At 47.1% G+C, this 12,117-nt stretch overlaps 1 protein-coding gene across 12 annotated transcripts in view; it reads left to right on the top strand.

Annotated features, from left to right (window-relative positions):
* LOC119960715 (Fc receptor-like protein 3) overlaps window positions 1–12,117 on the top strand; it is a 161,948-nt gene that overhangs the window by 109,279 nt on the left and 40,552 nt on the right. The window lies entirely within an intron of this gene.

The raw sequence follows: 12,117 nt of genomic DNA, 5'->3' as shown, positions 1-12,117 counted from the left end.
GCGATGCTGATTGTGACTGTTCCTGACTCTCCTTGCCATGTTGATACTGACTGTTCCTGAAACATTCAGTGCCATGCTGACTCTGCCTGCTCCTGACAAAGTCCTAGCCATGCTGACTCTGACTGTGCCTGACACAGTCCTTGCCATGGTGACACTGACTGCTCCTGAAACAGTCCTTGCCATGCTGACTCTGCTTGTTGCTGACACAGTCTTTGCCATGCTGACTCTGCCTGCACCTGACACGATCCATGCCACGCTGACTCTGACTGCTACTGTCACAGTCCATGCCACGCTGACTCTGACCTCTCCTGACACATTCTTTGCCATGCTGACTCTGACAGCGCCTGACACAGTCCATGCAACGCTGACTCTGACCTCTCCTGACATGTTCTTTTCCATGTTGACTCTGACTGTGTCTGACACAGTCCTTGCCATGCTGACTCTGCCTGCTCCTGACACAGACCTTGCCATGCTGACTCTGACTGTTCCTGACACAGTCCTTACAATGTTAACTCTGACTGCTCCTGATACACCCCTTGCTGACTCTGACTGTTCCTGTCACTGTCTTTGAAATGTTGACTCTGCCTGTTCCTGACACAGTCCTTGCCTTTCTGACTCTGACTGCTCCTGACACAGCCCTTGCCATGCTGACTCTGACTGCAGCTATCACAGTCCATGCCACGCTGACTCTGACCTCTCCTCACTCAGTCTATGCCATGCTGACTCTTACTGCTGCTGATACAGTCCATGCCACGCTGACTCTGACCTTTCCTGACACCGTCCTTGCCTTGCTGACTCTGACTGTGCCTGACACAGTCCTTGCCATGCTAACTCTGACTGCTCTTAAACAGTCCTTGCCATGCTGACTCTGCCTATTCCTGACACAGTCCTTGCCATGCTGACTCTGCCTGCTCCTGACACATTCCTAGCCATGCTGACACTGACTGCTCCTGAAACTGTCCTTGCCATGCTGACTCTGCCTGTTCCTGACACAGTCCTTGCAATGCTGACTCTGCCTGCTCCTGACACAGTCCTATCCATGATGACTCTGAGTATGCCTGACACAGTCCTTGCCATGCTGACTCTGCCCGTTCCTGACAGTCCTTGCCATGCTGAATCTGACTCTTCCTGACGCAGTCCTTGCCTTGCTGACGCTGACTGTTCCTGACACAGTCCTTACCATGTTAACTCTGACCGCCCCTGATACACCCCTTGCTGACTCTGACTGTTCCTGTCACCGTCTTTGCCATGGTGTCTCTGACTGCTCCTGACACGGTCCATGCCACGCTGACTCTGACTGCTACTGACACAGTCCATGCCACTCTGACTCTGACCACTCCTAACACCTTCTTTGCCATGCTCACTCTGATTGCGCCTGACACAGTCCATGCAACGCTGACTCTGACCTCTCCTGACATCTTCTTTTCCATGCTGACTCTGCCCTCTGCAGGACACAGTCCTAGCCATGCTGACTCTGACTGCTCCTGACACAGTCCTTGCCATGCTGACTCTGACTGCTCCTGACACAGTCCTTGCGATGCTGACTCTGACTGCTCCTGACAGTCCTTGCTGTCACTGACTGCTCCTGAAACTGACCTGGCCATGCTGAAGCTGGCTGTTCCTGACACAGTCCTGCCCAAGCTGACTCTGACTGCTCCTGACACAGTCTTTGCCATGCTGACTCTCATTTCCCTTGACACAGCCCTTGGTGACTCTGACTGATCCTGACATCATCCTTGCCATGCTGTCTCTGACTGCTCCTGACAGTCCTTGACATGCTAACTTTGACTCTCGCTGCAACAGTACTTGCCATGCTGACCTTGACTGCTCCTTTTCGCAGTCCTTGCCATGCTGACTCTGACTGTTCCTGATACAATCCTTGCCATGCTGATTGATTGTTCCTGGCACAGTACTTGCCATGCTAACTCTGACTAGTTCTGACACCGTCCTTGCGATGCTGACTCTGACTGCTCCTGAAACTGTCCTTGCCATGCTGACTCTGATTGTTCCTGACACAGTCCTTGACATGCTGACTCTGACTACTTCTGACACCGTGCCTGCGATGCTGTCTGTGACTGTACCTGACACTCCTTGCCATGCTGACTCTGACTGCTCCTAAACAGTCCTTGCCATGCTGACTCTGCCTATTCCTGACACAGTCTTTGCCATGCTGACTCTGCCTGCTCCTGACACAGTCCTTGCCATGCTGACTCTGACTGCTCCTGACACAGTCATTGCCATGCTGAATCTGACTGCTCCTGACAGAGCCATTTCGGAATCTGACTGTTCCTGACACAGTCCTTGCCATAGTGAACAAAGAACAAAGAAAATTACAGCACAGGAGCAGGCCCTTCGGCCCTCCCACCCTGCGCCGATCTAGATCTTTTATCTAAACCTGTCTCCTATTTTCCAAGGTCTACTTCCTTCTGTTCCCGCCCATTCATATATCTGTCTAGATGCTTCTTAAATGTTGCTATCGTGCCCGCCTCTACCACCTCCCCTGGTAAAGCGTTCCAGGCACCCGCCACACTCTGCGTAAAAACCTTTCCACGCACATCTGCCTTAAACCTTGCCCCTCTCACCTTTAAATCGTGACCCCTTGTTACTGACACCCCCACTCTTGGGAAAAGCTTATTGCTATCCAACGTGCCCATAGCTCTCATAATTTTGTAGACCTCAATCAGGTCCCCCCTCAACCTCCGTCTTTCCAACGAAAACAATCCTAATCTACTGAACCTTTCTTCATAGCTTGCACCCTCCATACCAGGCAACATCCTGGTGAACCTCCTCTGCACCCTCTCCAAGGTATCCACATCCTTCTGGTTATGTGGCGACCAAAACTGCACGCAGTATTCCAAATGTGGCCGAATCAAAGTCGTATACATCTGTAACATGAGCTGCCAACTCTTGTACTCAATACCCCGTCCGATAAAGGCAAGCATGCTGTATGCCTTCTTGACCAATCTAACAACCTGCGTTGCCACCTTCAGGTTTTAATGGACCTGAACTCCCAGATCTTCCTGCACATCAATTTTCCCCAAGACCCTTCCATTGACCATATAGTCCGCTCTTGAATTTGATCTTCCAAAATGCATCACCTCGCATTTGCCCGGATTGAACTCCATCTGCCATTTTTCTGCCCAACTCTCCAATCATCTATATTTTGTTGTATTCTCTGAAAGTTTCCTCGCTATCTACAAATCCACCAATCTTAGTATCGTCTGCAAACTTGCTAATCAGTCCACCTATACCTTCCTGCAGTTCATTGATGTAGATCACAAACATCAGTTGTCCGAGCACGGATCCCTGTGGAACACCACTAGTCACCCTTCTCCATTTTGAGACACTCCCATCCGCCACTATTTTGTGACTCCTGTTGCCCAGCTAGTTCTTTATCCATCTCGCTAGTACACCCTGAACCCCATATGACTTCACTTTTTCCATCAACCTGCCATGGGAAACCTTATCAATCGCCTTATTAAAGTCCATGTATACGACATCTACAGCCCTTCCCTCATCAATTATCTTTGTCACTTCCTCAAAGAATACTATTAGATTTGTAAGACATGACCTTCCCTGCACAAAACCATGCTGCCTATCACTGGTAAGTCTATTTACTTCCAGATGTGAATAGATCCATTCCCTCAGTATCTTCTTCAACAGTTTGCCTACCACTGACGTCAAGCTCACAGGTCTGTAATTCCCTGGATTATCCCTGCCAACCTTCTTAAACAATGGGACAAAATTAGCAATTCTCCAGTCCTCCGGGACATCACCCGTGCTCAAGGATGCTGCAAAGATATCTGTTAAGGCCCCAACTATTTCGACCCTCGCTTCCCTCAGTAATCTGGGAAAGATCCAATCCGGTCCTAGGGATTTGTCCACCTTAATGTCTTTAACAATACCCAAAACTTCCCCCTTCCGTATGACAACTTTACCGAGAGTATTTAAACATCCATCCCTAGCGTCAACATACATTTTCTCCCTCTCCTTTGTGAATACCGATGCAAAGTACTCATTAAGAATCTCACCCATTTCCTTTGAGTCCACGCATAAATTCCTTCTTTTGTCTTTAAGTGGGTCAATCCTTTCTCTAGTTACCCTCTTGCTCCTTACATACGAATAAAATGCTTTGGGATTTTCCTTAACCCCGTTAGCCAAAGATATTTCATGACCCCTGTTATCTCTCTTTATTGCGCGTTTGAGATTCGTGCTACTTTCCCGATATTCCTCCAAAGCTTCATCAGTGTTGAGTTTCCGCGATCCTATGTATGCTTCCTTTTTCATCTTAGCTAGTCTCACAATTCCACCCGTCATCCATGGTTCCCTAATCTTGCCATTTCTATCTTTGATTTTCACAGGAATATGTCTGTCCTGCACTCTAATCAACCTTCCTTTAAAAGACTTCCACATTTCAAATGTAGATTTACCCTTAAACAGCTGCTTCCAATCCACATTCCCTAGCCCCTGCCGAATTTTGTTATGCTCTGCCTTTCCCCAATTTAGTACTCTACCTTTCAGACCCCTCTTGTCCTTGTCCATGAGTATTCTAAAACTTTCGGAATTGTGATCGCTGTTCCCAAAGTAATCACCGAATGGAACATCAACCACCTGGCCGGGATCATTCCCCAATACCAGGTCCAGTATGGCACCTTCACCGAGTTGGACTATTTACATACTGCTCTAAAAAAATCTCTCCTGGATGCTCCTTACAAACTCTGCTCCATCTACGCCTCCAACACTACACGAATCCCATTCAATGTTGGGGAAGTTAAAATCTCCCATCACAACCACCCTATTGCTCCTACATTTTTCTATTATCTGTCTGCATATTTGTACCTCTACTTCATGCTCGCTTTTGGGAGGCATGTAGTAGTCCAAACAATGTTACTGCACCCTTCCGATTTCTGAGCTCCACCCATATTTCCTCGGTGTTCGAATCCTCCATCGTTCCCTCCTTAATCACAGCTGTGATATCATCTCTGACGAGTAATGCAACTCCTCAACCCGTTCTACCTCCCTCTCTATCCCTCCTGAAGCATCTATACCCTGGGATATTCAGTTGCCAGTCCTGCCCTTCCCTCAACCAAGTCTCAGTAATACCAATAGCATCATATTCCCAGGTACTGATCCAAGCCCTAAGTTCATCTGCCTTACCTGCTACACTTCTCGCATTAAAACAAATGCACCTCAGACCAGCTTTGCGTTCATCATCTCTTCCCTGTCTACTCTTCCCCTTAGTCTCATTGAGTTTATTGTCTCGTACCTTACTGGCTTTAATTGCTGCTTCTTTACTGACCTCTAACTTCCTAATCTGGTCCCATCCCCCTGCCACATTAGTTTAAAACCTCCCCAACAGTGTTAGCAAAAGCACCCCCTAGTACATTGGTTCCAGTCCTGCCCAGGTGTAGACCATCCGGTTTGTCATGGTCCCACCGCCCACAGAACCGGTTCCAATGTCCCAAAAATCTGAACCCCTCCCTCCTGCACCATCTCTCAAACCACGTATTCATTCTGACTATTCTTGAATTTCTACTCTGACTGTCCCGTGGCACTGGTAGCAATCCTGAGATTACTACCTTTGAGGTCCTACTTTTTAACTTTTCTCCTAACTCCCTAAATTCTGATTGTAGGATCTCATCCCTTTTTTTTACCTATATCGTTGGTGCCTATATGCACCACGACAACTGGCTGATCACCCTCCCCCTTCAGTATGTCCTGTAGCCGATTGGAGACATCCCTGACCCGAGCACCCGGGAGGCAACATACCATTCGGGAGTCTCGTTTTCGACCACAGAAACGCCTGTTTACTCCCCTTACAATTGAATCCCCTGTGGCTGTAGCCCTGCCAGTCTTTTTCCCGCCCTTCTGTGCAGTAGAGCTAGCCACGGCGCCATGAGCCTAGCTACTACTCCCTTCTCCTGGTGAGTCATCTCCCCCAACAGTATCCAAAACGGTATATCTGTTTGCGAGGGAGATGACCGCAGGGGACACCTGCACTGCCTTCCTGCTCTTTCTCTGCCTTCTGGTCACCCATTCCCTGTCTCCGTCACCAATCCTAATCGGTGGTGTGACCAACTCACTGAACGTGCTATCCACGACCTCCTGAGCATAGCGGATGCTCCAAAGTGAGTCCATCCGCAGCTCCGGAGCCGTCATGCGGCCTAACAGGAGCTGCAGCTGGACACACTTCCCGCACATGAAGAAGTCAGGGGCATCGGCCGCGTCCCTGAACTCCCACATTGCGCACGAGGAGCATAACACGGGTCTGGGATCTCCTGCCATTTTTACCCTTTACCTTAACTGATTACAAATATAGTATCAAATAATTATTAAGTAAAATGAATAAAGATTTTACTTACCGATCACAATACTCACCAACACACGAAGAGTTAAATTTCTCCCAGCAACTGCTAATTGGAGCACTTTCCTTGCCAGCCAATCAGGTCACTGCTTTGCTATGATGTCACCCTTCAAGGTAAATTTTTAAAGACATAAACTTACCTTCCCGACAACCACGGTTGTTTTTTTTTTGGTTAAAGGATGGGGTAGGGAGGGAAACATGGAGGAAGTGTTTCGGGTTTAATTGTCACTTGACAACAGCCCCTTCACAAACCACCTTCAAATTATGCTGACCGCACTGCACATATGCAAATATCCCCGGAACAGGCAATCAGTAGCTCTGCTCTGCTGCCCTCTGCTGGATGCTTGCTTGCACTCGAACGCCTCGGGTCTCTTTTGCAGGTACACCTTCAAATTAGGCTGACCGCACTGCACGTATGCCAATCTCACCGGAACAGGCAATCAGTAGTTCCGCTCTGCTGCCCTCTGCAGGATGCTTGCTTGCACTCGAACTCCTCGGGTCTCTTTTGCAGGTATACATTCAAATTAGGCTGACTGCACTGCACGTATGAAAATCTCCCCGGAACAGGCAATTAGTAGCTCCGCTCTGCTACCCTCTGCAGGACACAGTCCTAGCCATGCTGACTCTGACTGCTCCTGATACAGTCCTTGTCATGCTGACTCTGACTGTCCCTGATACAGTCCTTGCCATGTTGAAACTGATTGCTCCTGACACAGTCCTTTCTGACTCTGACTGCTCCTGACACAGTTCTTGCCATACTGACTCTGACTGCTCCTGACACAGTTCTTGCCATACTGACTCTGACTGCTCCTGACACAGCCCTTACTGACTCTGACTGTTCTTGACATAGTCCTTGCCGTGCCTACTCTGCCTGCTCCTGATACAGTCCTTGCCATGCTGACTCTGACTGCTCCAGGCACAGTCCTTGCCTTGCTGACTCTGACTTTTCCTGACTCAGTCCCTGCTGACCAGTGGATTCAATGGATTTCTGTGATGTCTGTCTGTGCCCATTTGTTCTTCTTTCTCCCACTAGTGGACGCATCCCCCCCCCCACCTTCACTCTCTCTAGTTTCAGTGCTTTGTAACTGAGAAGTAGATCCTACCTCATGCATATAAACCACAACGAATATAGACCCAGAGTCTTCAACCGCACGCCATGCAAAAAATCCTTCGTTCAGGAGATCGATCTTGTAAACCCACTTCAGCACTTCCTTCCTTAGTTAGGGAACGAGACGTGGTCATAATAATCATAATATTCAAGTAGCCACATCAGCGTCAGCAATCCATCCCTCAGCATGTTTTATCGTCCTCCACATTAATGCTAACATTGCATTTGCCTTCTTAAGTGCCAACTGAACATGCATGTTAATCTGAAAAGAACCGTGATCTAGGTCCCTTTGAGGTTCTGATTTCCGACGCATTTTCTCATTTAGAAAACAGTCTATGTCTCCATTCTTCCTACTAAAGTGCCTAACATCACATTATTCCACAAGCTATTGCATCCACTCCTTGTTTTGCCACGGAGCCAGCTTTCTGTAGATCCCCCTGCGTCCCCCACACTACCAATCCCTCTGCCTGGCTTAGTTTGTCAGTTTATTTGAGAGGGCATTATGATTCAGCAAAGTTAACGGGGCAACAACTTCAAACCATCGACGCTATCAAAAAACAATGACCGCCAAACACTGGTACGAAATTCTGCTTAATATGGCTTAAAAGAAACAACCATGGCTATATAAAATCCGTAGACCTTTCAGTATCTGTGGAGAGAAATTGATTTTCGGATCTCGATAGTGCTCCTAAACTCTACAGTTTAGGCTACAGCTGAAGAAAGGTAGAACTGTTCAATAGTTCAGCTGGAAATGGATGACGGGGATAATGACGTGAAGCAAAATAGAAGAGCACGTATCGGCCGAGGCATAGGATGCACTAGCAACTTTGTCATCTGAATAAGACTCAAGGGGGTGTTAGTCGCACCATTTCGAAATGACGAGTGCCGACAGCGGTGGGGTTGTGTTGGGGTTGGCCGGTGAGTTGAAAACAACGATGTACAACAAATGTATGCTCGGGAAGGGTGGCACGTCAGTGATGAAGTAGAGGGGGGGGGGGGGAGAGTTCCTGACCGCTATCTCACGTTGTTGAGCTCAGAAGGCTCTGATAATCCTAGTCGGAAGAGAGAGGGTTGTTTTTCAAAATTGCATTGGGCATCACTGGAGGAGTGCAGCAGACCAAAGAAGTGAATTTGGACAGACATCATGGCCCAGAGTTGAAATTGCAAGTGGTAGAAAGGTGTATCCCATGGATAATGGTGTTCCGAAAATCGTTTGTCCAGAGTCTGTTCCTTCCGCGAATACAGTAGTCCAATCTGAAAGTGGTTACGTGAAAAGCGACATTACCTTGAATCAACACGGGTTTTAATGGGCAGTGAGAAACGCAGAGGTGAAGGACAAGTGTTGCTTATCCTGTAATTGCAAGGGCACATACAGCGAGAGTGGGTGGAAGGGATCGGGGCAGTGGAGGAGTTGAGTAGTGTTACGCGGCGGGGGGGGGGGGGGGGTGGTAGTGAACCGAATGGAATGGTGACAAGGGGATGGATCAGCGGTGAGGGGAAGAGGTGTTTAGTGCTGGCGTCATGCTGTTGATGATACTTTGAATGTCGACACTGCAGCGTGAAAAGTGAGGGCGGCTCACATGGTTCTGGGAGGGAGGTGAAGGACTGACAGCAGAGTTTCCGGAGATGGATTGGACACAGTTCAGGCACCCGCCAAACACAGACGTAAAAAAAACACATATCAAAAGAAGGATTTTGGAAGATGGCATCATCAGAAATGAGTTCGAGCTACTGGGAGAATGGGATGTCGCTCTAATAGGGAATGGAGTGCGTGAAACTCTCGCTCGCTGTGGAGTCGCTGGGTTTGCAATGAATATTAGTGGGCAGTTTATCACCACAGTTGGAGACACAGAGTTAAGGGAGTGAGGGGACGTGTCACAGAATGACCACGTGAAGGTGACGGAAAGGTTAAATTGGAAGCAAATGTTATGCATTTTTAATTTTATCAATGATCGGTCTGTCAAGAACCGGGGGGTCACAGCCTGAGGATTCAGGGTAAACCGTTTCGGACAGCGATGCTGAGATATTTCTTCACACAAAGATTGGTGAGCCTGTGGAATTCATTACCACAGGAAGTAGTTGATGCTAAAACTTAGAACATATTCTAGAGGCGGCTGGATGTAGCACTTGGAGAAAATGGGATCAAAGGCTATGGGGAGAAAGCAGGGTTAGGCTATTGAGCTGGATGATCAGCCATGATCGTGATGAATGGCGGAGCAGGCTCAAAGGGCCAAAAGGCCTCCTCCTGCTATTATATTCTATGTATCTATGTATCTCCAGGCAGAAGCAGTAAGTGATATCTCTCGAGTCATTAATCCAACTATGTAATCTGGTTGCAAGCCTAAACTATTTCTGATTGCCGCCATCATGTGTCTATGGGAAGCTTGAAATATAACAAGGTGGGCATGGGGGCACCAAGTGCCAGGGTTCAAATTCAGCCCTGGGTGACTGTTACGAAGTCTGCCCGTTCTCCCCTTGCCTGCTTATATTACCTTTGGATGTTCCAGTTTCCACTTCCACAGTCCAAAAATATTCACGTTAGATTGATTGGCTATGACAAATTGTCCCTCAGTGTCCAAAGATATGCAGGTAAGGTTGGATTTGAGAATGGGCCAGAGGAGTGGGCCAAGGTCTGGTTCTCTTTCGGATGACCCTCTTCTGCAGTGGAGCGTTTTATAGGTTTATGAATTTTGAATATCTCCACAAACTGGGCGATTAAGTCCAAGGTAAAGTGAATTCTTCCACAGAAAAACGATCTTGTGTTTCTTAACAAAAATTGCACAACTTCTTCATTCTTCGCAATAGTTTCCCCTGCAACGTTCTAATTTTCCCTCCAATATGTCTATGAAAAAACATTCTAATCTTCCTCACACTATACACGGTTCCTCAAAACTTCTACTAGATCCAAACCATTAACACAATCCTTTTGTCTTTTTTCTGTCTTGATCAGTTCATCAGAAGCAAAACTGTCAATTTTGTTTGAATGTTTGCAGTCTTTTCGAGACCATGTTCAATGTAATTCGGATCAGTTGTTTACAAATTCTTATTTCCAATAACGAACGTTAATCTGTCCATTTCTATAAGTGTGAAGGTGTCGCCAGATTGAAACCGCTTGTTCATCAAAATACATTCGTGTTGCGATTTTTCTTCATAAGCCTCAAACGAAACACATAACCAGAAACATTTAGTTTGTTTTATGACATTGTCCTTCGCTCCACGCCACTCTGCGAATATTATGCAGCGGCAAAATCGAGATAAGTTAACGCATAAGAACTCACAAATGTGCAAATAGATTCTGTGTCACTTGTGTATTACATGTAACTTCGAGTTGTGAAGTTAATGGAACTGTCGAACACAGATTCCCTTTTTCTCTGGAATTCCACTGTTCGCTCTCCCGGCCGCAGCGTTACAGACCTGCACGCCACTCTCACACTCTCACACTGCACGCCACTCTCACACTGCCTCTCTCTCTGGCATCCTCTCTGTCTCTAGAACAAAAGAAGCTTTAGCAAGTGCAATGTCAATTCGTTTTTACGTGCACAAACTGACAATCAGGTCAGTTTAAAAGCTTCCAGGAGGAAAACACAGCCATCGAATTGCAGACAAAGCAGAAAATCATTGAATTCAAAATAAATTCAGAATGAGTAGATGACACCGAAATTATTATATTTATTTTATTTGCCCAGTCAGGGTTCCCGACCAATCTGCATACTTTCAGGGTACAACGCAGCCGGTTGCTGTCTGTGGCTCGCTCACAACGCACATCGTCTGCTGTGTTTTAAAACCTCTGCAGAAGCGCCCAATAATTTAACCCACCTCCATGTCCCTGGCTTTGGATGTCTAAAACACTGACAAGACACTTCAGCTCAGATTGCCCATGTCAGCGACAGAGGATTTATTGCACAGAATGTCCCTTTTTGTGAAAACCCAATTTACAGGGTCGGGGAGAACTTTTCACGTTATCTTGAGATTTAAAACGGTCACAACACACAGAGTGGAGCATTTGTCCCGTTGAATCAGTTTCGCCACTTTTTAAAATGAATTTGGAGTACCTAATTCATTTTTTCCCAGTTAAAGGGCAATTTAGCGTGGCAAATCCACCTATGCTGCACATCGTTGGGTTGTCGAAGTGAAACTCACGCAAACACGGGGAGAATGTGCAAACCCCACACGGACAGTGACCCAGAAGCGGGAACGAACCGGGGACCTCGGCGCCGTGAGACTGCAGTACTACCACTGCGCCACCGTGCTGCTCTAGTTCCACCAGCTTTGAAGAGCATTTATCTCCCCCCTTCCTTCGCTCCTTACTGCTAATACGTTAATATATTGTCCATTATTATGATAATCTCTTGGGGGCGAATAGTCTCCCACACTCCACCACGCCACCCGCTAACTCAACCACACACAGACAATACATACTCAACATGCACTATGTGTTAACAAGTTAAGTTTACTGATACAGTAGACATTTTGTTTGTCAGCGTTAAAACTTCTGGAAGGATTATGGAAACTTAACAATGGATAGGGGACAGAAAAAGCAGAAACCAAAAATTGCGAGAGTGAATGCAGCCAATTATAGATCAGTGACACCAACGTGTGCAATAGGGGCATACTTTATTAGGAAGATTATACCAAGACATTCAGA

Source organism: Scyliorhinus canicula, unplaced genomic scaffold (genome assembly GCF_902713615.1).
Source record: "Scyliorhinus canicula unplaced genomic scaffold, sScyCan1.1, whole genome shotgun sequence".
NCBI lineage: Eukaryota > Metazoa > Chordata > Chondrichthyes > Carcharhiniformes > Scyliorhinidae > Scyliorhinus > Scyliorhinus canicula.
The sequence above is the reverse complement of the archived record's forward strand: the minus strand, read 5'-3'. Positions and strand labels throughout refer to the sequence as shown.